Below are 26511 nucleotides of genomic sequence, written 5' to 3'. Positions count from 1 at the left end.
AGTTCACATATTGCTGAAGCCTGGCTTGGAGAATTTTGAGCATTATTTTACTAGCGTGTGAGATGAGTGCAATTGTGCGGTAGTTTGAGCATTCTTAGGGATTGGAATGAAAACTGACCTTTTCCAGTCCTGTGGCCACTGCTGAGTTTTCCAAATTTGCTGGCATATTGAGTGCAGCACTTTCACAGCATCATCTTTCAGGATTTGGAATAGTTCAACTGGAATTCCATCACCTCCACTAGCTTTGTACAATGGGATATTACTCAGCAATAAAAAAAATAACAAAATAATGCCATCTGCAGCAACATGGATGGATCTACAGGTTGTCATACTAAGAGATGTAAGTCAGAGAAAGACAAATAATTATATGAAATAACTCATGTGGAACACAAATTTAAAATTATACAAATGAACTTATTTACAAAACAGAAACAGACTCACCGATTTCAAAAACAAACTTAAAGTTACCAAAGAGAAAACATGAGTGGGGATAAATTAGGAGTTTGGAATGACATATACACACTGCTGCTGCTGCTGCTAAGTCACTTCAGTCGTGTCCGACTCTGCGACTCCATAGACGGCAGCCCACCAGGCTCCCCCGTCCCTGGGATTCTCCAGCAAGAACACTGGAGTGGGTTGCCATTTCCTTCTCCAATGCATGAAAGTGAAAAGTGAAAGGGAAGTCACTCAGTTGTGTCTGACTCTTAGCGACCCCATGGACTACAGCCTACCAGGCTCCTCCATCCATGGGATTTTCCAGGCAAGAGTACTGGAGTTGGGTGCCATTGCCTTCTCCGATATACACACTACTATGTATTAAATAGATAACCAATAAGGACCTACTATATAGCATAGGGGGACTCTACTCAATATTCTGTAATAACCTACGTGGGTAAGAGATCTGAAAAACAGTGAATACATGCATGTGTATATCTGAATCACTTTGTTGTACACCTGAAATACAACATTATAGATCAACTGTCATAATGTTTTTTTAAAAAAATAAAAAAGTTCAACTTTACTTATAAGAAAAATCAAATACAAATTAAACTAACTGCCACTTGGATAGAGATAATAGCTGGTGAGTTGTATCAACAAAGATAATCTCATGAAGTTTTGGTGAGAATGTCAATTGGCACAATCTGTACTGAAGACAATTTGTGAATATCTTTTAAGATCACAAATGCTTATATCCTTTGACCCCAACAATTCCACTTCAAAGAGTGTATTTTCTGGATAGTTTCAGATGTCTTAAAAGTTGACTAGGCAAGAAAATTCCTTGCAAAAGTATCATGGCAAATGATTGCAACAACCTATCCATCTTTTTTCCCTATCCATTTTTCAATGTGGATCTCATTAAATAAGTTATGGTGCAGCCAAGATCCATTATGTGTACATGATGTGGAAAAATGTCCAGTACATATTACCAAACTAAAAGAAAGCCAGATTTGATGTAACATGCACAGGCTGCCACTATTTGTGGAACTACCTGCCTCCCCCCAAAAACCACATACCCCGAGATCTGCTTTTAGGATCTCTTGAAGAACCCTTGGGAGAAGGCAATGGCACCCCACTCCAGTACTCTTGCCCGGAAAATCCCATGGATGGAGGAGCCTGGTAGGCTGCAGTCCATGGGGTCGCTAAGAGTCAGACACGACTGAGTGACTTCACTTTCACTTTCCACTTTCATGCATTGGAGAAGGAAATGGCAACCCATTTGCCTGGAGAATCCCATGGACGGAGAAGCCTGGTAGGCTGCAGTCCATGGGGTCAAACAGAGTTGGACACGACTGAAGCGACTTGGCAGCAGAAGAACCTTCAGGAAACATGTAACGTGTTGCTTTTACAGGAGGGAACTGGGTTGCTGGAGGATAGGAGAAAAGAAATCTGTTTTCAGTGTTGACCTGTATACCTTTTGAAAATTGTACTTTGCACATTTTTAACCCATTCAAAGGGAATAAATCACCTTAAACACTATCCTATTAGTTCTATTTCTATACTCAGAAGGCCCTGTGTCTTTTACAAGGGAACTGACTTCACCACGTTTCATCCAGCACCTGGTAGGTCATCACTACTTGCTGAATGGATGAGTGAGTAGTTAGCCTTTCCTCAACAGTTTTTCGAATGGCTAGCTTACCCAAAGAAGGCATGCATTCTCAGGGTCAAACAAGTACATAGGACTTCTCTCGCCCTAGTCATGGCACTGTCAGTAAAACCACCTCCATGATTATATTTATTCCCTCCTGGCACTTATTACTCTATAATGACCCATTCATGTGTTTGCTTGTCATTGTCTGCCTCTGCCATTAGACTACAAACTTCATGAGGGCAGGGACCTCTTCTGCCTTGGTCCTGTGCCTCCAGTGTCCAAAAATTATTCATTTCCATTTGTCTGGCAAATGGAAGACATCAAATAATAATTATGGGAAAAATGACTGAATGGAAATATACATAAATTGTTAGCTATTTTTCCTCATATATATGGATAACAGAGTTCACAAGATCCATTTTTTCCAGTTAATTATTTCTTCTCTACATGCTCTAGGTCTATCAAAACCAGCAGGGAAATGCACGTACAACAAACAGGGGCTCTAAATCAAAACAATATATCAGACTCACAACTATCTAGAATTTTGATACCTAAGTCCCACCTCGGACCTACTGAAGAATCCTAAACAGTAAGGCCTCAATATCTCTATTTTTCTAAAGCATTTAGATGACTTGGATGGATCACCAAGTTTGAGAACAGCCTATAAATATACAACTACATAACACATCCTTACCCATCATTCAAGAGGAAATAAGGTGCCCACAAGGGCGAATGAGAAAAAGGCAAATAGCTAGGAAATAAATAAGATACTTAAATTTGAACTGCATCAAGACTTCTCCCTTAGCGGCAGTAATGTTTGTGTGTTACCCAGAGTAGAAAGAAACTTGTGAAAAGCAGAATGAAAAGATGCCTCAGTGGCAAACCTTTGGGTTGAAAGGGAGTCCTATTAAACTGACTCAAACAATGAAGGATATTTACTTTCTTAAGATTGAAAAGTAGTCCAGCTTTCAGGCAAGATTTGATCCAGCCACTCAGGTAATGTTACTAAGGGTGCACCTTTCTGTCTCTCTTCTTTCCTTCATGGTAACAATTCAGTTCTCAGGATATAAACAGTGAATGCCCCTGTAAAAGCATCCAGGCTCTCCCCTCATGGTTGCAAAAGGTTCCCACTGTTCCAGGATTCGTATCACACTCCTATATTTACCTAATGGAACCAAAAGAAGATGCTTTCTTTTGGTTGCTTTTGTGGAATAAATCTTACTTTCTATAGGCTCAACTAAACATAAATATTTTCATGAATCTCTTCTCCTGCATTGGGTCATTTCCCTATGTTCCAAACCCATAAAAATCTTTAAGGTTTTTGAATACGCTGGTTACCTCAGTCACTGAGAGACCACACCTCAAGCAGGTATAAATTCAGTGATGAGCCAGCACTGGTTTGTACTGGTTCACAAAGGTAAATTGTTAAATTAGGAGAAAATTTTCCAAATGGAGGTTCAATAAGACATTATTCAGTATTAAATATACAAATGTGCAATTAAATAAATAATATGAAAAACAAAGGCAGCAAATACTCAAAATCCATCACTTAATTGCTTTACCACACTTGACCACTATCTATGCCAAAGATCAGTAAATTATAGCCCTCATGTCAAATCCAATCTGTAGCTGATTTTTTTAAACAGTATTATTGGAACACATTCATTTACATATTATCTAAGGCGGCTTTCACACCACGTTGACAGAGTAGAGTAGTTGTGACTGAGATCTTATGGCTGGCAAACCTAGAGTATTTGCTATCCAGCTTTTCACAGAAAAAGTTTGTTTACTCCTGATAGATACTCTTGAGATTATTTATGCTGAGTGTTTCTTTATGATGAAAATATTATGAAGTAGTATGTCATTGCATGTTTCAAACACTATATTCAGTGACTTGTAACTTGAGATCAGCTATAGGAATATTTACCCCATAGGCATCAGCAAGCATTACAAATTGGGGCTTTTGTTTTTTCCCTTATACACAAAAGCATTGGTTCATCTGCAAAGTAGTGTAAAAGCTACCTTAGATAATATGTAAATGAATGTGCCCCCAAAGCATTGATTCAATGCTTACCACTACATGATTGCATGCAGTTAACTTCATCTAAATTATACAGCTGTGAAGGGGGAAAGAATGGCTTCCTGGAGGGCAAATGGATATAGGATGGTGGAGGACAAATAAGTGCCCTCTGAAGTTAGTGTCTCCAGGCTTATGGTTTATTGCATTTAGTCAAATGAGCCAACAAAATACCAAATACCAAGGGAAGATACTCCAGTGTTAGGTTACGTGCACATGTGCTCAGTTGTGTCCAACTCTTTGCCACCCCATGGCCTATAGACCACCAGGCCCCTCTGTCCATAGAAATTTCCAGGCAAGAATACAGGAACAGCTTGCCATTACCTACTTTCAGGGATCCTCCTGACCCAGGAATAGTACCCATGTCTTCTGCATGGGCAGGAGGATTCTTTACCACTGAGCCACCTGTCAAGCTGAAGGAAGTTAAAAGAACATGGATATAGAAGATAGAAATTATAAATGGGAGTAGGAAATGTGGTGACTGCAGCCATGAAATTAAAAGACGCTTGTTCCTTGGAAGAAAAGCTATCACCAACCTAGACAGCATATTAAAAAGCAGAGGCATTACTTTGCCAACAAAGATCCATCTAGTTAAAGCTATGGGTTTTCCAGGAGTCATGTATGGATGTGGGAGTTGGACTATAAAGAAAGCTGAGTGCCAAAGAATGGATGCTTTTGAACTGTGGTGTTGGAGAAGACTCTTGAGAGTCCCTTGGACTGCAAGGAGATCCAACCAGTCCATCCTAAAGGAAATCAGTCCTGAATATTCATTGGAAGGACTGATGCTAAAGCTGAAACTCCAATACTTTGGCCACCTGATGCAAAGAACCCACTCATTGGAAAAGACCCTGATGCTCGGAAAGATAGAAGGCAGGAGGAGGAGATGACAGAGGATGAGATGGTTGGATGGCATCATCAACTCAATGGACATGAGTTTGAGTAAGCTCTGGGAGTTGGTGATGGACAGGGAGGCCTAGCATGCTGCAGTCCATGGGTAACAAAGAGTCAGACACGACAGCAACTGAACTGAACTGAACTGAACTGAGAAAATGTAAAGTCTAATAATGGGTTCTGGGAAAAAGTGACAAAATCTGTAAGAGTCTAAGATAAGAAAAAGGAAAAAATAGAACAAAACATAAAACAATGGGATATGATGTATGCAGCAAATGGTCTCAGAACAAAATCTATTTAGAAAGTGAACAGGTGGAAAAACGGAAAGAGCTTAAGAAAAAATTGTGTCAGGAAATGGAGGAACAGACAGCATCTTAAATGAAGGAACTCAAAGGTGTCCACAGTCAGACTGTGGGTGGAAGTCAAGCAGTTGCTGAGGAGGGTTTCCATTATCCAGGGTTCAAATACCACATTTGGGGGATAGCTGGCTTCATTTCCTGGTCCCTCCTCATCTACTTGAGGATTTTCTACTTCCAAAGTTGAAAGGTAGAAAGGGTGCCTCGGAAAAATTCCTACTTACTGAGCACAGGTAATATACAAAGACGTTAAGAGCATTGGCTTGAAGGCCTAGCTACCCCAGGATGACATTAACCGGCAGGAGTCCAGCACAGCTGGTGGACATCCTACTATGCTTGGAGCGAGGGAATGGAGGCAGTGTCTGCCTGTACCAGTCACTGAGATAAAGAAAAAAAGAACCAAAACATATGTCACGTGGATTTGCTCATGTGGCCAGCAAGCTGCTGCTGCTGCTAAGTCGCTTCAGTCGTGTCCGACTCTGTGCGACCCCATAGATGGCAGCCCACCAGACTCCCCCGTCCCTGGGATTCTCCAGGCAAGAACACTGGAGTGGGTTGCCATTTCCTTCTCCAGCAAGCAGCTCTGGTCAAAACCACAGGAGGCTATGTACTTGATATCAAAAGCAGGAGAGACAAAACCAAATCTGTTCACAGTAGAGTTATGCACAATGGGGAATCTAGGGGACATAGGCACCAACATATCAAAGGTTTGTCTTAATTATCTTTTCAAATAGAACAGAGCTGTGCTTAATGGCTTCCTGTGATAGTTATGTTGTTTAGAACAAAGGTATGGAAATAATGTTCTTAACAAGTGAACTGGGATCTAATTTAGTAAAGTGAAAGAAATAATTTCAATATACAGATGGGAGGATTTACATTATCTCTATAACCTACAAATATTGGTATTACTGAAAAGCAATTAAAAAGTTTTTTAAAGGTTCCTTGTATTACAGAGTTTGTTATAAGGCCAAATCAGCACTTATCCTGAGCTAGGGTTACTACTTCTGCTTTTGACAAAGATTCTTTTTTGATCAAATTTTATCAAATTCCTGAACATTCTCCTAGGCCTGTGCACTTCCTTACAAAATTCAGTTTCATCAGGAAGCCAGCTAAGTCAGTTTAATCAGAACCTCCCACCCTTGATATCCTCCCACTTTACTTATCTGATTAGGTTCCTCATCCCCCACCAAGTCCCAGGTGACGTCTGATCACTCTGGCCTGTCTTCGGCAAGAATCCTATTGTTATCTCTGAGGTGCCCACGTAATAATTATTCCTCCACCCTACTCCATGGCTATAAATTTACATTTTTCCTGTGATGTATTTGGAATTGACTTCTGTTATATGAGCGTGAAAGTATTAGTCGCTCAATTGTGTCCAACTGTTTGCGACCCCGTGGACTGCAGCCCACCAGGCTCCTCTGTCCATGGGATTCACCAGACAAGAATACTGGAGTAGGTTGCCATTCCCTTCTTGAAGGGATCTTCCCAAACCAGGGATCAAACCCAGGTCTTCTGCATTGCAGGTGGTTTGTTAACCATCTGAGCCACTAGGGAAGCCCCCAATTGTTGTTTTTACCATTTCAATTATTGGTCAGCTCTGGCGTTTGACACTTTTAACACTCTGCTTTATCTTCTTACATCAAAATGAGCACGGATATTGAAGTATGCATCATCTTCGTGTATATATCTGCTTTGGACTTAGGGAGTCTCCTGTGGTTTCCAGTAGCACCCTTTATAGTTAGCTCCACATCTGATATCAAGTTCAAACTCAGGAATCCACAGACTCTACTTGTTTCATCTTTTTTTTTTTTCTTTTAAAAATTTTATTTTATTTAAGTATAGTTGATTTACAAAGTTGTGTTAACTTCTGCTGTACAGCAAAGTGATTCAGTCATATATATATATATTTCATATACTTTTCTGTTATGGTTTACCACAGGATATTGAATATAGTTCACTATGCTATACAGTGGGATCCATTCTATATATAATAGTTTGCATCTGTTAACCCCAAACTCCCAGTCCATCCCTCCCCCATAGCCACAAGTCTGTTCTCTATGTCTATGAGTCTGTTTGGTAGATTAATTCATTTGTGTCATATTTTAGATTCCACATATAAGTGATTTGAATGACTTACTATTTTGTGATAGCTCCTAGGAAGTGCTAGGCCCTGTATGTGTGTTAGTTCTGCAGAGCAGAAACCCATAAACATTCCTCTCAGTTCAGTGGGAGAGTGGATGTGTAAACAGATAATTAGAATGCCAGGGGTAGCTGCTAGAGCACAGGGGCCCAGAAGGCCAAACAAAAGTCTACTTTAGTGGTATTCATAAGACTGAGCAGAATCTTTAGTCATTGAAAAACTCTTCCTATTTGATTAAATTCAATTTGTTGGCTAATTGCTTATCTACTCATAAAGCCAGTTTTTGGAAAAAGAAGGTGAGAAGGTTTCAATGGGTGAGTGGGAGGTATTGTTTTTTGTTTTTTTTTTTTAATTTTACTTGTTTCATCTTATAGCTACTTAGTCAATTTGTCAAAGAACCAATGGATGCATACACACACACACACACACACACACACACACACACACATACACACCCCAGACTGGAAGTTGGTACACAGATTTCTATCAGATGAATTTAATCAACAAATATTTATTATGCATTTGCTTTGAGACAGGCTGGGCTCTGAGATAAAATTGAGAATTTACTGTCTAGTGTAGGAGAGAGACCAGAAGAAAATTTAAGTAATAATTAATTATAGTTTGTGGTAAAAGTTATCATAAAATAAACAGGGTGCTAGAGAATAATAAAAAGAGAACTCGTAAATTCATGTAGTTGTATAAATGACTGGCAATGGGAATAATAATCATTCCCACTGATATTTCCTTAGCAATTGGGCTAAAAGCCCAAATGTGAAATAATGATATTTTTATAGTTTAGTGATTTCAAAAGTTATTCATTTGTTGGATCACCTGGAAGATGTTGAGCTTAATTAAATAACACTACATGTAGTTAGCTACATCATGAATGCTTTAGCACACACATGTCATTTGGTTAAGTTTATGGCATTTTTAGGCATGTCCAATTTAATTAAATATATGTGCTACAAAACAATGTCTAAAAAAGTCGCAATGATAAACATTGCCCTAAAATCAAAACCTCTGCTGTACATTAGGCTCAGCAATTTCAAATTCTTCCATCAATACTGATTTGCTAAACTTAACTCATAGACAGATGCATGAGATCTAGTGAAATTTGTGGAAGGAAAAACAATGACTTTAGAGTCTATCCATTTGTCTTAATTTTAGTGGTCTGTTCTATATATTCACAGGTTGAGACTATTTCCCACCCAACAAAGATTTTTAGTACAATAACTTTAGCTTGAATCTCAGTTATGAAACATGGATTTTTGTACACGTGAAATTATACAAATCACCCAACTATAACAATAGATAAATTCCACTGGTGAGAAATAAAATATTGCCTGCCACAGAAGTAAACAAAGGATGTTAACAGCCATCAAACCATCACATTACATCTGCCCAGATGGTGAGCCCTGAAGGAACTCAAGATGGAGACAAAGGGGCCTCCCAGTGTTAAGTTCATCTAGTAGTCAGCCACTGTTACCACCCCCGCAATGCTGCCTGGGCAAACTCAGGATGAGGAAACACAGGATACTGGCCCCAGATAGCTGAAGTGTATATCAAAGGTAGGTATGATTCAGTGAGCCTAAACTCTTGCATCTAAACTCAGATGACCATTATATCTACTACTGTGGGCAAGAATCCCTTAGAAGAAATGGAGTAGCCATCATAGTTAACAAGAGAGTCCGAAATGCAGTACTTGGGTGCAATCTGAAAAATGAGAGAATGATCTTGGTTCGTTTCCAAGGTAAACCATTCAATATCACAGTAATCCAAGTCTATGCCCCAACCAGTAATGCTGAAGAAGCTGAAGTTGGATGGTTTTATGAAGACCTACAAGACCTTCTAGAACTAACAACCCCAAAAGATGTCCTTTTCATTATAGGGGACTGGAATGCAAAAGTAGGAAGTCAAGAGATACCTGGAGTAACAGGCAAATTTGGCCTTGGAGTACAAAATGAAGCAGGGCAAGGGCTAATATATTTTTGCCAAGAGAATGCACTGGTCATAGCAAACACCCTTTTCCAACAACACAAGAGAAGACTCTACATGTGGACATCATTCAATGGTCAATACCAAAATCAGATTGACTATATTCTTTGCAGTCAAAGATGAAGAAGCTCTACACAGTCAGCAAACAAGACCAGAAGCTGACTGTAGCTCAGACCATGAATCCCTTATTGCAAAATTCAGGCTTAAATTGAAGAAAGCAGGGAAAACCACTAGACCATTCAGGCATGACCTAAATCAAATCCCTTACGATTATACAGTGGAAGTGACAAACAAATTCAAGGGATTAGATCTGATAGACAGAGTGCCTGAAGAACTATGGACAGAGGTTCGTGACACTGTACAGGAGGCAGTGACCAAGACCATCCCCAAGAAAAAGAAATGCAAAAAGGCAAAAGGGTTGTCTAAGGAGACCTTACAAATAGTTGAGAAAAGATAAGTGAAAGGCAAAGGAGAAAAGGAAAGATATACCCATTTGAATGCAGAGACCCAAAGAATAGCAAGGAGAGATAAGAAAGCCTTCCTCAGTGATCAATGCAAAGAAATAGAGGAAAACAACAGAATGTGAAAGACTAGAGATCTCTTCAAGAAACTTGAGATACTAAGGGAACATTTCATGCAAAGATGGGCTCAATAAAGGACAGAAATGGTAGGGACCTAACAGAGGCAGAAGATATTAAGAAGGGGTAGCAACAATACACAGAAGAACTGTACAAAAAAGATCTTCATGACCCAGACAACCATGATGGTGTGATCACTTACCTAGAGCTGACATCCTAAAATGCAAAGTCAAGTGGGCCTCATCACTAAGAACAAAGCTAGTGGAGGTGATGGAATTCCAGTTGAGCTATTTCAAATCCTAAAAGATGATGCTGTGGAAGTTCTGCACTCAATAGGCCAGCAAATTTGGAAAACTCAGCAGTGGCCACAGGACTGGAAAAGGTCAGTTTTCATTCCAATTCCAAAGAAAGACAATGCCAAAGAATGTTAAAACTACCATGCAATTATACTCATCTCACACACTAGCAAAGTAACGCTCAAAATTCTCCAAGTAAGGCTTCAACAGTATGTGAACCATGAAATTCCAGATGTTCAAGCTGGATTTAGAAAAGGAGGAGGAACAAGAGATCAAATTGCCCACATCCGTTGGATCATCGGAAAGGCAAGAGAATTCCAGAAAATCCTCTACTTCTGCTTTATTGACTATATCAAAGCCTTTGACTGTGTGGATTAGCAAAGTGTAGAAAATTCATCAATATACATGAATACCAGACCACCTGACCTGCCTCCTGAGAAATCTATATGAAGGTCAAGAAGCAACAGTTCCACTGGACATGGAACAACAGACTGGTTCCAAATCAGGAAAGGAGTACATTGAGGCTGTATACTGTCTCCCTGCTTATTTAACTTATATTCAGAGTACATCATGTGAAATGCTGGGCTGGATGGAGCAAAAACTAGAATCAAGATTGCTGGGAGAAATATCAATAAGTTCAGCTATGCAAATGGCACCACCCTTATGGCAGAAAGCAAAGAATAACTAAAGAAACTTGATGAAAATGAAAGAAGAGTGTGAAAATGTTGGCTTAAAACTCAACATTCAGAAAAGAAGATCATGACATCTGGTCCCATCACTTCATGGCAAATAGATGGGGAAACAGTGACAGACTTTATTTTGGAGGACTCCAAAATAACTGCCGACGGTAACTGCAGCCATGAAATTAAAAAATGCTTGCTCCTTGGAAGAAAAGCTATGACCAACCTAGACAGCTTATTAAAAAAGTAGAGACATTACTTTGCCAAAAAGGTCCATCTAGTCATAGCTATGATTTTTCCAGTAGTCATGTATGGATATGACAGCTGGTTGTAAAGGAAGCTGAGTGCTAAAGAAGTGATGCTTTTGAACTGTGTGTTGGAGAAGACTCTTGAGAGTCTCTTGGACTGCAAGGAGATTCAACCAGTCTATCCTAAAGGAAATCAGTCCTGAATATTCATTGGAAGGACTGACGCTGAAGCGGAAACTCCAATACTTTGACCACCTGATGCAAAGAACTGACTCATTTGAAAAGACCCTGATGCTAGCAAAGACTGAAGGCAGTAGAAGAAGGGGATAATAGAGGATGAGATGGTTGGATGGCATCACCAATACAATGGACATGCATTTGAGTAAACTCTGGGAGTTGGTGATGGACAGGGAGGCCTGGCATGCTTCAGTCCATGGGGTCGCAAAGAGTTGGACATGACTGAGTGACTGAACTGTATCTCTTGCATCTACCCATATATACAAAAGCACTAAATTCCTTAACTTGAGAAAGCTGGTTTTCTTTTATTAACAGTAATCTTTTGATGTTCTGACTACAAGGTCTTTTGTTGCAAAAATGCCTATATATCCCTGCTTACCCAACCCTTGCCTCTTTGAAACAGTTTTCTTTTTAGTTTATTTATTATTATTATTATTTTTTTTTTTACTTTACAATATTGTATTGGTTTTGCCATACATCAACATGCATCCGGCACGGATGTACACGTGTTCCCCATCCTGAATCCCGCCTCCCACCTCCCTCCTCATACCATCCCTCTGGGTCATCCCAGTGCACCAGCCCCAAGCTTCCTGTATCCTGCATCAAACCTGGACTGGCGATTCATTTCTTATATGATATTATACATGTTTTAATGCCATTCTCCCAAATCATCCCCCGCTCCCTCTCCCACAGAGTCCAAAAGACTGTTCTACACATCTGTGACTCTTTTGCTGTCTCACATACAGGGTTGTCGTTACCATCTTTCTAAATTCCATATATATGCGTTAGTATACTGTATTGGTGTTTTTCTTTCTGACTTACTCCACTCTGTATAATAGGCTCCAGTTTCATCCACCTCATTAGAACTGATTCAAATGTATTCTTTTTAATGGCTGAGTAATACTCCACTGTGTATATGTACCACAGCTTTCTTATCCATTCATCTGCTGATGGACATCTAGGTTGCTTCCATACCCTGGCTATTATAAACAGTGCTGCGATGAACATTGGGGTACACGTGTCTCTTTCAATTCTGGTGAAACAGTTTTCTTAAAGTGATCTAAGATGTTGTGTCCCAGACTTGAAATATTCAGAAAGTCCTCCAAATAAAATATAACTCTCAACTTTTAGCTAGTACATTTTTTTCCAGTTAACAATGGTGTGCAATCCATACTGGAGCATTGCTTTTCCTGTATGTATACATTATAAATGTAGAGATTTAAGAAGGGCAATCATTAGAATGTGAACTTAGACGTGTTTTAAAAAAGATGGAGATTTTTTGAGTTTGAATTATAAAGTATCAAAAACATTTGACATGTATTTAAGCATCTAGGAAGTTGATTATTATAGAATTTCATGCAAAACAGAGCTGAGGTGTTTGAACCTACCTTCCTTTGACATACACTGAAATGCTTCTAATAACATGCGTCTTTCAGTGAGTACCCTTTTAGAGCCTAGAAATGCTGCCTAAATGCCACAGCATATTTTAATCATTTATGGTCAGCCAAGTTCTACTAATTTGTTATCATTATAAATATATACGGGGAATTTACATTGGTTCTTTTCTTCGGGCATATGTTACATGCTAATAAAGCTTTACAAAGACCTTTCCAACTTTTCTTGAGTATCATGTCTCAAGAATTTTAATGAAAAAAAAAATCAATTATGGTGAGGCTACACAGAAAGCTTTCAGTTTGCAAATGGTGATCTCCCTCTTAACATCTTAACAGTAACAGATATGAGCTGATAATGAAATTCTCATAGGTCATAACTGCTTGGAAACAAGAGCACATCTTTCAACTCATTCTGCCATTTTCCCTCATGTATCTGCCCTGGAATCAGATGGCTTCTGCAGCCTCTGGTTTCTTGGCGATTAGGTTCAGATAATAGAAAGCACTGCACACAACGTTTCTGAAGCAGCTCCCTTTTACGTTAGCGTTCTGTAAATCGACTTTTCATATGTTCACATCTAATTATCTTGGCTAAAGGTTTTTCATCATGCTCTGAGAACTACCTCCATTTATTAGAGAAATGTTTATGCACGTGTGCATGCTCAGACTTTCCATCGTGTCCGATTCTTTGTGACCCCATGGACTGTAGCCCACGAGGCTCCTCTGTCCATGGGATTTCCCAGCAAGAATACTGGAGTGGGTTGCCATTTCTTCCTCCAAGGGATATTCTCCACCTGGGGAATGAACCCAGATCTCCTGCGTCCTGAACCCAGATCTCCTGCATCTTCTGCATTGGCAGGCAGATTTTTAACCACTTAGCCACCAGGGAAGACAAGAGTGTTTATGATTTCTGTCAAATCAACAAGGAAGACCCTTGAACGCTAAAACACAGTATTTGGATTATTATTATAGTGCTATGTAAGCAGACTCATCAAATCTATTGGCAAACATTTAAATTGCCAAGCAATTAGTAAGAATGATTAATTCTTTATATTTGTTCATGCTAGTTTAGCTCTTCAAATACAGATACTTTAGGATTTTGAGTTTCCAAAGAGTAAAGCACTCTAATCCTGGAAAATAATAATAAGTTCACCAGAATCCTAGAGTCACAAATGTAAAATGTACTATATATAGTACCATAAATTTCAAGATTAGACAAAATGTATTACTTGTCAAACATGTAATCATAAAATTTGTGCCTATATAAATATCAAACAAATATGTCATGAAGTATATAACACTGCTTTCTTGGTTATATTTCTAATTTCCCATAATTTTATAAAAAGTAAAATCTTTTTGCTACATTTTATGTAATTAAGTATTCCAAAATTGGAGCTTCTGTGTTGCTCATATGCTAAAGAATCTGCCTGCAATGCAGGAGACATGGGTTTGATCCCTGGGTCAGGAAGATCTCCTGGCGAAGGGAATGGCAACCCATCCCAGTGTTTTTGACAGGAGAATTCCATGGATAGAGGAGCCTGATGGACTATAGTCAGTGGGGTTGCAAACAGTCTGACATGATTAACACACACATTCACACACACACACTCCACAATTATGTATTAAAAGCAAAGAGCTTCTGTTTTTAAACTTAAGAGTCCTGGCCTCATTTCACAAGTAAATATAAAGACATCTTAGAAATTGAATATTCATTCATTTATTTATTCAGGAATTTTTTAGATAACATAATGTAAGTCAAGTAATTTCCTAGGTGCCATAAATATAATACTAGTAACAAGCGAAAAAAAAGACAACCAAACATTCAAAATATTGAAAATAAAGAAGGACTCTGTGTCTATGGTTCTTATTTTAAATAACCAAATGAATAAAAAATGATAAAAACTATAATGAACAACTCCATTATACTGAACAAAAGAGAATTAGTAGGGGAGGGGGACTTTTGAGAACAAATTCAAGTAGCACTTGCTGAGAACTTCCTTAGCAACATGGTCTGATCTCATTATTATCACAAAAACCTTGAAAATAGGTATCAACTCCACTGACAGAATGCATTTTGTTGCAATCTTCTAGTTTTTCCATATCTGTTCATTTATTTTTTATGAAAACTATTGTCATTAAGTTTTAGTCATCTTCAGGAGAATGTAAAATGACTGCCTATTTTCACATGCACCTTCTTAACCTTGGTGGGTAACAACAAACAACAGCTTCTTTATATATATATATGTACTACATGCAAAGAACACCACAAGGTGGGGTTTGGTACTCACATGTGTAGGCATTGTCTTAGTCTGCTTGGGCTGCCATAACAAAATGCCATCGGTGGCTTTAAGTGACAGAAATTTATTTTTTACAGTTATAGAGGCCGGGAGGTCCAAATCGAGGTGTTGGCCAGTTCAGTTTCTGGTCAGAGTTCTCCTCCTGGCTTGCAGAAACCTATCTCGTTATGTGCTCATGTGACACTGAGACTATCTCTTCCTCTTCCTAAAAGAGCACCAGTCCTATTGTATTACTGCCTTTTCCTATCAAATGATTTCATCAAAGTGTCCGCACAGGCCCTATCTCCAAATATAGTCATACTGAGGGAACTAACACCCCCAAAGATGTCCCTTTCGTTATAGGTCTGGAATGCAAAGGTAGGAAGTCAAGAAACACCTGGAGTAACAGGCAAATTTGGCCTTGGAGTATGGAATGAAGCAGAGCAAAAGCTAATAGAGTTTTGCCAAGAGAACACACTGCTCATAGCAAACACCCTCTTTCAACAACACAAGAGAAGACTCTACACGTGGACATCACCAAATGGACAACACCGAAATCAAATTGATTATATTCTTTGCAGCCAAAGATGGAGAAGCTCTATACAGTCAGCAAAAACAAGACTGGGAGCTGACTGTAGCTCAGATCATGAATTCTTTATTGCCAAATTCAGACTTAAATTGAAGAAAGTAGGGAAAACCACTACACCATTCAGGTATGTCCTAAATCAAATCCCTTATGATTATACAGTGGAAGTGAGAAACAGATTTAAGGGACTAGATCTGATAGAGTGCCTGATGAACTATGGACAGAGGTTTGTGACATTGTATAGGAGACAGGGATCAAAACCATCCCCATGGAAAAGAAATGCGAAAAAGCAAAATGGCTGTCTGGGGAGGCCTTGCAAATAGCTGTGAAAAGAAGAGAAGAGAAAAGCAAAGGAGAAAAGGAAAGATATAAGCATCTGAATGCAGAGTTCCAAAGAATAGCAAGGAGAGATAAGAAAGCCTTCCTCAGCGATCAATCCAAATAGAGGAAAACAACAGAATGGGAAAGACCAGAGATCTCTTCAAGAAAATTAGAGACACCAAGGGAACATTTCATGCAAAGATGGGCTCGATAAAGGACAGAAGTGGTATGGACCTAACAGAAGCAGAAGATATTAAGAAGAGGTGGCAAGAATACACACAAAAACTGTACATAAAAGATCTTCATGACCAAGATAATCATGATGGTGTGATCACTGCCCTAGAGCCAGACATCCTGGAATATGAAGTCAAGTGGGCCTTAGAAAGCATCACTACAAACAAAGCTAGTGGAGGTGATAGAATTCCAGTTGAGCTATTCCAAATCCTGAAAGATGATGCTGTGAAAGTGGTACACTCAATATGCCAGCAAATTTGGAAAACTCAGCAGTGGCCACAGGACTGGAAAAGGTCAGTTTTCATTCCAATCCCAAAGAAAGGCAATGCCAAAGAATGCTCAAACTACCACACAATTGCACTCATCTCACACGCTAGTAAAGTAATGCTCAAAATTCTCCAAGCCAGGCTTCAGCAATACATGAACCATGAACTTCCAGATGTTCAAGCTGGTTTTAGAAAATGCAGAAGAACCAGAGACCAAATTGCCAACATCTGCTGGATCATTGAAAAAGCAATAGAGTTCCAGAAAAACATCTATTTCTGCTTTATTGACTATGCCAAAGCCTTTGACTGTGTGGATCACAATAAACTGTGGAAAATTCTGAAAGAGATGGGAATACCAGCCCACCTGACCTGCCTCTTGATAAATCTATATGCAGGTCAGGAAACAACAGTTAGAACTGGACATGGAACAACAAACTGGTTCAAAAAAGGAAAAGGAGTACATCAATGCTGTATATTGTCACCCTGCTTATTTAACTCAATAACCTCAAATATGCAGATGACACCACCCCTATGGCAGAAAGTGAAGAGGAACTAAAGAACCTCTTGATGAAAGTGAAAGAGAAGAGTGAAAAAGTTGGCTTAAAGCTCAGCATTCAGAAAACTAAGATCATGGCATCTGGTCCCATCACTTCATGGCAAATAGATGGGGTAACAGTGGAAGCAGTCAGACTTTATTTTTGGGGGCTCCAAAATCACTGCAGATGGTGACTGCAGCCATGAAATTAAAAGACACTTACTCCTTGGAATGAAAGTTATGACCAACCTAGATAGCATATCAAAAAGCAGAAACATTACTTTGCCAACTAAGGTCCGTCTAGTCAAGGCTATGGTTTTTCCAGTAGTCACGTATGGATATGAGAGTGGACTATAAAGAAAGCTGAGCACCGAAGGATTGATGCTTTTGAACTGTGGTGTTGGAGAAGACTCTTGAGAGTCCCTTGGACTGCCAGGAGATCCAACCATTCCATTCTAAAAGAGACCAGTCCTGGGTGTTCCTTGGAAGGACTGATTCTGAGGCTGAAACTCCAATACTTTGGCCACCTCATGTGAAGAGTTGACTCATTGGAAAAGACTCTGATGCTGGGAGGGATTGGGTTCAGGAGGAGAAGGTGACAACAGAGGTTTAGATGGTTGGATGGCATCACTGACTCAATGCACATGAGTTTGGGTGAACTCCGGGAGTTGGTGATGGACAGGGAAGCCTGGCATGCTGCAATTCATGGGGTCTCAAAGAGTCAGACATGACTGAGTGACTGAACATAACTGACCTGAGGGTTAGAGATTCACACACAAATTCCGGGGAAACACTATTCAAATTGTAGCATAGGCACAGTCTCTATTCTGAGCGGATTTATCACACAGTTTAGGAACAAAAGCCTTTGCATATATAGTGCATCAATAGCATAATATTTGGTGAAGATGCTGAATAAGAAAGAATATGACATGAGATCAGGAGAGTTGAGGAAGTGTGGCCTGTGTTGATGTGCACCAAAGGTACAGCCAAGTTGGGTCAGACACAGTATGTGAATCTCAGTGCTGCCAAAGTGACTTGGGTAAGTTACCTACATGCTGAGCCTGTTTCGTGAGTTACACATGGAGATGACTTAACACCCACTGGACATGTCACAGGCCAACAATGAAGACAATGGTTTTAAAGGGCCTAGACATGGTATTAATCCTTGGCTAAACAAGTGTTAGCCACCAAATGGATTACTATTGATAACCAAGAAAGGAACGTGGAGAGGAGGAAGGTGGGAAGGAGAGAAGAAATATGAGGACAAAGGAAAAAGAGATTTTACCAGCCTATATATATTTTATCTATTGGAACTTCAATTTAAAAGTCATCCCTTATGGGTATGTGATAGAAGCAAAAGACCTAAAACTGCCTGTTAATGGCCTGTTACCAAAAAAAGGAAATCAGGCCCTAGGTATGATCTTCTTTTGGCCCAGGGATTTGCAATCCTGAGATTGGAAAGAGATGTAAGTGAACATTTATGAAATGGTATAAAATGGGAAATATGCTGACCCTTGGGGCAAAGCAGTCATGTGTTAGTACTAATTAAGCCTTGTTTACCTTGCTAGAGCAACAGAGGTTCACATGCAAAGGAGAAAACAGATGTTTAAAAATCACCACTTTCCTTCACTTGAACTTCAGCACTTTATCCATTAACCTGGTCTCTTGCAATATTACTTTGAAAAGTAATTCTCTCAGAAAGAACTCTTCATATGAATGAAAGATTAACACCAGTCAGTCCAAATTATGAGCATTCTTGCACTGAAATGCTTCTTCTATAGGAAATAACTTTCTAGTACTTTTTTTTCCACAGTAATTATTGTTTCAGGCAGCAGCAGTGAGGAAGTTTTCCCTGTGGTAAGTTTAAGATTGCTCCTAAATAATCCCCAGTGCCTGAAAGAGTTGGTTGGTCCCTTTTGGGCAAGGGAGGGATGGGGAAAAATATATGCAGAGGAGGGTTGAACCTGAACAGCAGTTTTAATATCACAGACATATGCAGAAAGACAGGTTACATTCTTCCTTGAAGTGGTTGCTTTGCCCAACCAAAGATAAACTGAATTAGTTCTACAATCTCTACGAGCTGGCTAGAGAAAATTAATGCATGACTCTTCAACATAGCTCCAAGTCTCATATATGAATGTGTGCATTTTTCATTAAGTTTCTTTGCTTTGCATTATATAGCTCTTCCTGAATAAATATGAAATACCTTTTCTCGGCCAACAGGTAGGCTTGATATTCTGTGTTTTGAGCTGATTTCATTATACTTCATTGTCTTTTTTCCCATAGGATGTGTCTATTTCTCTGTTATGTATTATCTTTGTTATCTTTATTATCTTTGTTTAAACATGAAAGAAGACTTTCTTTTCCAATTAGGGGGTTTCCTTGATTTCTCAATGAAGATAGGTGGGTGAACGAATCAGGCTATAGAGACTCCACATCAAAGCCACCAGCAACAGAGGCGCCAGGTCACAGAGATCCATGGAGAAGCCTTGTCTAAACCATGACATGTGGCGAGCACAAGAGAGAAATGAACCTAGAAGCTTGCCGGGGGAATATTTCATACAAAGACAGAATAATTTAAGGCAATAAGGTTAGAGAACTACTCCTGAATGCTATAAAAGGACTTCTGAAAATCTTGAAATTTTATTCTAAAGAAGACTGAGAAATTTGATTTGCAAATATTTTCTCCCATTCAGTGGGTTATTTTTCACTTTCTTGATGGTATACTTTTAAAACGCAAAAGTTTTTAATTTTGATAAAGTCCAACTTATCTTTTTTTTGGCAGGTCATGATTTTGGAATCATACAAAGCAATTAAAGAAATCAAAGTATACAGTGAAGGAAATGGGAGGAAGAAAAGAGACATATCACATTAGAGACTACTAACTCCATTCAGAGACCCTTTAACAGATAAAACATAGCAAACACAGCATAGTTTTCAGAGGATTTTATTTAATATCATCAAAAAATTTGAACTAACATATGCCTAATATGTTAATATTTTAATATGAACTAACTGAAACATATTTAGTATTTATATGTATACCATCTTGACAGAGCACACATCACTTAATGCCTATAAACTTGATGACCAAAAAATCTCAAATTCTAGAAGGCAAAAATCATAAAAATCTCATTCTTTGACAAAGATATAATAAATATAGAAATAAGTAAGAAAATAGTGGCAGGAAAGTAAATCAAGAAAGAAAAAATTAGTCTTTGGATTTCAAAAGAAACTTCCTTTATGCAACTCTTAAACTAAAGAAGACTATAAAGCTGAAAACACTAAGTCTAAAGAATCATAATAAAAATATATCAAACATATAACTTATGCTATATTCAGAAGAAAAATTTTAGCATGAAACATGTAAATATGAAAGGAAATATAAAAATAAGTGAATTAAATATTTAACTCAAGAAATATAAAGGATTTATAAATCTTTTAAAAAAGATGACAAGAAATAGAGATGAATGCAGAAACTAATGAAATAAAAAAGTAATAAAATAAAGTGATTAAAACATCAGTGGCTTATTATTTGCATACACAAATAAAACAATCAATCCCCAGTTACACTAATCAGGAATACAAAAGGACAATTAAAAAACATGGAGATGATCACATATAAAGATGAATAATAGCAATTTTTCAAAACTCTAACAAAGCACACTTGAAAACCTGAATGAAGTTAATCTTTTGTAAATATGAGCTAACAATATGGATCCTGATATAGAAAAGACAGAAATAAATCTCCAAACACTAGGAGCTAGTTTCAGAGAGCCCGAGACAATGTACTAATATCTTTTTAAGCATTTTCACATAACCTAAATCTTTCATTTCTTAAACTGTTGCAGAAAATGACAAAAGAAGATAAAACTCCAAATTCTTTTTATAACATCCACTATGTTTCAAATATAACAAAGATCATTTTCTTAGAATATGTTAGTTAGTTCTAATTTATTAATGATATTACTCAAATCCTCTGCTAGATTTAGTATGTTTTACCTGCCATGGGCTCTCAGAACTGAGTTATTATCATATCAAGTGGCTTACAACAACATACATTTATTATCTCACAGTTCTAAAGCTCAGAAGTCTGACATGGGTTTCATGAGATCAAAATCGAGATGCTGGCAGGCCTTTGTTCTTTTCTGGAGGTTTTAGAAAGCAATTTGTTCCCTTGCTCCCTTGGGGTTGGCACAATCAGTTCTTTGTCCCAGTGCTCCCTGTTTCCTCGCTGGCTGCAAACTGAGGGCTACTCTCAGCTTCTAGAAGCTGCCTGCACCCCTTTGCTTATGGATCTGTTCCTCTATATGCAAATCTGGTAACTAGGTCAAGTTTCTCTCATACTTAAAATTTCTCCCCTCTTTTAGTCCATAGCTCGTCTCTGAAATCAATTTAGGAAATGTCTCTACTTTTAAGGATGTCTGCCATTAGATAGAACCCACACAAACAATCCAGAACAATCTCTCCATCTCAAGCCAAATAATCTTAAGTACATATGCAAACTCTCTTCTTCCCTGGAAAATAACATACTCATAGGTTTTGAAATTTGGGCATCTCTGTGGGAATTAACTCATCCTTTGAACCACCCCATAACAATGAAAAAAAAAAAACAAAGAAAAAAGTTACAGATTAATTTCATCTTTGCATATAGATACAATATGGATAACCTAAATAAACACAGTAGCTAATAAAATTAAAGCATGTTAGAAGTAAAAGAATTACCTCTTTGGCTAAATGTGATTCATCCTGAAAATTCAAGACTGATTTAAAAATGCAACTTATAATAATATATCACATCATTCAATTTATGACAAATCAACACATGTTTTTGTTTAACACTTAAACGTTTCTTTTCCATATCATTAAACTATTAGGAAAAGGATAAGAAAGTGGGCTGGAAGAGGTAGCTTGATCTGGACCTTTTCATTTCAATGGCTCATGATACCGAATAAGTCAGAGCACTAATAACTGACTAACCACTCAATACAGAGAGAGGGTAGGTAGTACTGCACCATTTTATGCAAGAAATTAGGCTTCATTCCTGGATACCTTGCCTAAGAACCCTTGGCCTGAGGTTTTCCTTCCATTATCTTTTCTTCCCACTCCTTTCATGGGTCCTAGTGGCCACCACATCTGCACATTGGCACTCTACTTCCAAAAGTCTTTCAGACACTGGATGTGGACGGAAGAATAAATGAATAGTTTAATTTCTTAGAGTCAAAAAGGACCTTTTACATTCTCTTCTTCAACTCTGTGCTTTTACAAAGTAGAAAATGATTTAAGATACAGGATCTTGCATTTATTTTGAAACATCATCTGGATTGGAATCCAGTTATCCAGTTCCTTCTGCTATTATGCTGCTTTGATCGTCCTGGGTGAGGCAGAGGCAAGCGCCACAGAAAACTTGCCTAGCTCTGAAATTAACTAAGTTCTAAACAAAGTGCGATCCCAACATTCTTGTGGTTGCTTTGGTTCTTTGGGGATTTAGGATGTCTGAATGTGCCTTCTTCCTTTCTTTCAGTGACTGGCTAGCCCAATCCTGCTTGGCTCATCTCTACTTCCTGTTCTGCTCCTTGTCTCTTGGTCATTGTACTGTGTGTGAGATCACCATTAGAACTCGGGAAAGACAGTAAAACTAAATTTGTGACTCTGGCAATTGTTTTAATCATTGAGACATTTGATCTCTACTGAGAAGCCATCTTCTTCCCGGGTCTTCATATCACCTTCCCTCTGCATATAAGAATACTACCCAAGATTCACTCCTCAAATTAAAGTTTCACATCTTGACTTCCCAGCACACAATGACATATTCTCCCTTTGAACCCCATGTACTGAATATCTATTATGGGCCACATATTGAGTCAAAGGCTTTAAAATATCTTCATTTATTTAATCTCAGAAAAACTTGCTGAAGAAGAATTATAAGTTTTAAGATGAAGAGATAAGAAAATAAGAAAGGATCATAATATTAAGAGGACTACACCAAAGCCACTGCTTACTGAGACTGGACCATGGACCAAAATGTGCAATAGGTTTTCTGTGTATTAGCTTGTGAAATTCTTCAATAATTCTATAATACACTACTACAATTATTCCCATTTCATAGATAAGAAAACTGAGGCACAGGGGGCTCAACAAACATCCCCTGGAAAAGACACTTAGTAACAGCATTACATCTTGAAGTCAGGCAGCTGAATACAGAACCTAGGTCTTAATCACTATGATATTTGCCCAGGTTCACACAGTAGATAAATATAATCTTGTAGAAACATGAAGCTAGGCTTCAACAGTACATGAACCATGAACTTCCAGATTTTCAAACTGGACTTAGAAAAGGCAGAGGAACCAGAGATCAAATTGCCAACACCCGATGGATCATAGAAAAAGGAAGGGGATTCCAGAAAAAAAGTCAATATCTGCTTCATTGACTATGCTAAACCCTTTGACTGTGTGGATCACAACAAACTGTGGAAAATTCATCAAGAGATGGGAATACCAGACCACCTTACCTGCCTCCTAAGAAATCTGTATGCAGGTCAACAAGCAACAGTTAGAACCAGACAAGAAACAATGAGCTGGTTCAAAATTGGGATAGGAGTATGTCAAGGCTGTATATTGTCACCCTGCTTATTTAACTTATATGCAGAGTACATCATGAGAAATGCCAGGCTGGATGAAGCACAAGGCAGAATGAAGATTTCCAGGAGAAATAACAATAACCTCAGATATGCAGATGATATCAACCAAATGGCAGAAAGTGAAGAGGGACTAAAGAGCCACTTGACGAAAGAGAAGGAGGAGAGTGAAAAATTTGGCTTAAAACTCAACATTCAAAAAACAAAGATCATGGTATCTGGTCCCATCACTTCATGACAAATAGATGCGGAAACAATGGAAATTTTCTTGGGCTCCAAAATCACTGTGGATGGTGACTGCAGCCATGAAATTAAAAGACACTTGCTGCTTGGAAGAAAAGCTACGACAAAATACCAGACAGTGTATTAAAAAGGAGAGACATCACTTTGCCAACAAAGGTTCATCTAGTCAAAGCTATGGTTTTTCCATTAGTCATGTATGGATGTGAGAGTTGGACCATAAAGAAGGCTGAGAGCCAGAGAACTGATGCTTTTGAACTGTGGTGTTGGAGAAGACGCTTGAGAGTCCCTTGGACTGCAAGGAGACCAAACAAGTCAATCCTAAAGGATATCAGTCCTGAGTATTCATTGGAAGGACTGATGCTGAAGCTGAAGCTCCAATACTTTGGCTACCTGATGCAAAAGGCTGACACACTGGAAAAGGCTCTGATGCTGGGAAAGACTGAAGGCAGGAGGAGAAGGAGACAACAGAGGATGAGATGGTTGGATGGCATCACCAACTCAATGGACATGAGTTTGAACAGGCTCCAGGAGTTGGTGATGGACAGGGAAGCCTGGCGTGCTGTAGACAGTGGGGTCGCAAAGAGCCGGACATGACTGAGAGACTGAACATAACAATAACTAGAGAAACAACCCACATGTCCATATCCAACTGAGAATGGATAAGCAAAATATGGAATATTTATACAGGGATATTATTCACAATAAAGAGAAATGAAATACGGATAAAGCCTACAACATCTAAGTGATAGAAGCCAGTCATAAAAGAATACACATTAACTGAACCCACTTATATGAAATGTCCTGAACAGGCAAATCTACAAATATAAAAAATGAAATAGGGTTACCTTAGGTTAAGAAGAGAGGGGATATAGTTGAAGGAAAACGCAGAGTGATTGCTAATGAGTATGGATGCTTTTGCGGGGGAGGGCAATGAAAGTATTCACAATTGATTATGGTTATCATTGCACAATTCTGTGAATATACTGAAAATCACTGAATTTTACAATTTAAATAGGAAAATTGTATAATGTGAATTACATTTCAATAAATTTATTTAAAAAAATAGGGTTAGAACATCAATCTGAGAATTTTGGATTAAATTCTGTACTTTTTTGGGCTATACCCTGCAAGCCTCACTTATTAAGCCTCCCTTGTATCACTAGTTAGCTCTCCTTATCGGTTCTTCTTCTCTTTCTAATCAGTGTAATAAACCACTGCTGGGCAAGAACGGCATAGTAATTATCTTTGTTGCATCAGATCCCCAAACGCCAATTCTGGTATTGTTATTCCTAAAGTCAGCTCAATACATTTTTTGTTTGTTGAATGGTTAAAATAAAATACTTCCAATTGAGGTGATTCTAGGCTTATAGAACAGGACTGTTCCTGAAAAGCGGAATAAGGTTTTAATGTGAATGTCTAAACATTCTTGTGTGCTCAATATTTGGAAAAAATCATTATCACCAGGTCACTATCTCGGTCTTAGAGTGAACAGCCATCTGTCTATTTTTATTTTTGAAAATCTGATTTTTGGAAGTCATACTCATGGCCCCTTAAAGCAGGTACATTTTAAATTTTCTCTTTTTCAAGTTGATTTGGTTCACTGGTACAACACTGGAGACTCTACATGGAAAAATGCAAATGTATTACAAGTGTTTTTGACATTTAGTGTCATAATATTCTAAGTGGGTTTAACTTTTACATTTCCATTAGCTGGTGGTAATAATATAATAAAAAGTAACAAATGATTGGAACATTCAAAAGGAGGATAAACAGCTATAAAGCTGTGTGAGAGTAATTCTGCAACAGTTTCCATGGATTTGTGCTATCCGAGAATCACATATAGTAGAATGCAGTAAACTACTATTTTTAAATGTTCCTATTTGTTCTTACTCACCTTGCACAGTCACTACTAAATCTTTTAATCATACGGTAAGGGCATTCTTTGCCCTTGTCTCTCCTCTCTATCTCTCCCACTACACATGATTTCTCCCAAGAGGATCATGGGAATCACTTATGGTTGCTATTGTTTAGTGGCTGTTTAGCTGCTAAGTCATACCCAACTTTTTGCAACCCCAAGAACTGTAGCCTGCAAGACTCCTCTGTCCATGGGATTCTCCAGGCAAGAATACTGGAGTGGGTTGCCATTTACTGTGATGCAAAACATTCTTAGGTATACGTGGAGACGAGAGAGAAAAGAAAGATGGCTGAAAAAGAGGGGCTAGAGGGAAGAAGAGACCATTCTGTTTGGAGAAGAAAAGAACTTCCCCTGAGAGTACTAGGACGCCACCCTTCCTGTTACTGTCCGGATAACACAGTCCATCCACTCACTGGTGTGAATACTGAGTTTGACAAAATGGGTCAAGTCCCTGTCCCCAGAGATTCTGCTCCAAGCATTCTTCCCCTCACCTTCCAGGGAAGGTGCACCTACAGAACC

General features: G+C 38.5%; 1 long non-coding RNA gene across 5 annotated transcripts in view; it reads right to left on the bottom strand.

The window, feature by feature from the left end:
• The window catches only part of LOC129635112 (uncharacterized), a 334700-nt gene that overhangs the window by 105820 nt on the left and 202369 nt on the right, over window positions 1-26511 (bottom strand). The gene's annotated exons all lie outside the window — the stretch shown is intronic.

Source organism: Bubalus kerabau, chromosome 20, assembly GCF_029407905.1.
Source record: "Bubalus kerabau isolate K-KA32 ecotype Philippines breed swamp buffalo chromosome 20, PCC_UOA_SB_1v2, whole genome shotgun sequence".
Lineage (NCBI taxonomy): Eukaryota > Metazoa > Chordata > Mammalia > Artiodactyla > Bovidae > Bubalus > Bubalus kerabau.
This window is presented reverse-complemented; position numbering and strand designations above follow the sequence as displayed.